Source organism: Ciona intestinalis, unplaced genomic scaffold (assembly GCF_000224145.3).
Source record: "Ciona intestinalis unplaced genomic scaffold, KH HT000172.1, whole genome shotgun sequence".
NCBI lineage: Eukaryota > Metazoa > Chordata > Ascidiacea > Phlebobranchia > Cionidae > Ciona > Ciona intestinalis.
The window spans coordinates 1-1,041 of NW_004190494.1; the positions used below are offsets into that span (position 1 = coordinate 1).

A 1,041-nucleotide genomic window follows, 5' to 3' on the forward strand; every position below is an offset into this window, starting at 1 on the left:
ATCAAAAATAGTTTTTTTACACAATAACTTTAAATTAAGTCAAAAAACGAAGAAAAAGTACACAAAACGTCATCGACTCCATTGACTACAATAGTAAACGGGAACGACCCGCGAAAGAGAGACAGTGTATCGTGCTCTCTCCTTTGTCGACATTGGAGATGTGCCTTCTATCCTTTTTTATTTCTGTGGTAACAACCAACCTTCTACAGCAGATGACACGCTTATGACGTTATGCGTGTTAACTTTGTTTTTGCGAGTAAATATGCGAGTACTTACGCGCATAAAAGTGACCATGCAAAAAGGATATATGTTATTGCGTGCAGTTATTTTACCCAAAAGTCTATCAAATTAAGTTATGTTCCGGTTCTCTCTTTTGTTACGTCATCGCCTTTTTTCTCTTGCATTCTCTTTGTTAATTACGTGGCAATTTCAGTTTAGTTTATACTTAAGTGATTTGAATGGACGTTGGTGCTAAACTTCTGTTGTGAACGGAAGTAGTTTATAGCCACAAGTTTTCAGGTATATATCTTTTCGCATAAGTTGTTTATTCGCATATTTACGTGTTTATTTACTATTGTTATTTTTCCTTTTAGTTACCGCAATCCACAAATAATACAATTAAAAGATTTGCGCGTTTGACTGATTGGCTATATCACCAACGAAGAGAAAAATAAAAAGAGACAGTCCAGAAGACCTGCCCATAACAGTAACTGACAATTTCTCAAGCGACGCCGCCGAAAAAGCGTGGGGAACGTCTGCTGAAGCAAGTGTGGAGAACGTCTGCTCCGGGCGGCTTAGGGAAGCGTGGTAATTCCCTTTGGATAGCCTGCACGTCTGAGAGATTCAAGGAATGGAACAGGTTGGTTCCAAAGTTACCGATAGTATGGCCTCTGGTATAAGTGAGAAAATATTTCCTGAGATCCCCAAACTTCACTTTGACGACTCAAACGTGACCGTCAGAAAGAAGAATATCCAAACTTACCAAGTTCCCGAGACATGCAATTTTCAAGAAGTGGAAGAACAATTAAAGGCCAAGATAGA

The 1,041-nt window shown here is 38.8% G+C and overlaps 1 long non-coding RNA gene across 1 annotated transcript; it reads left to right on the top strand.

Moving 5' to 3' along the window:
• The first annotated feature begins 313 nt into the window (after positions 1–313).
• Positions 314–665, top strand: LOC113475251. Its single transcript, XR_003396996.1, has 2 exons — positions 314–519; positions 594–665. It is a non-coding gene; the product is annotated as an uncharacterized LOC113475251 (long non-coding RNA).
• Positions 666–1,041: the final 376 nt, after the last annotated feature.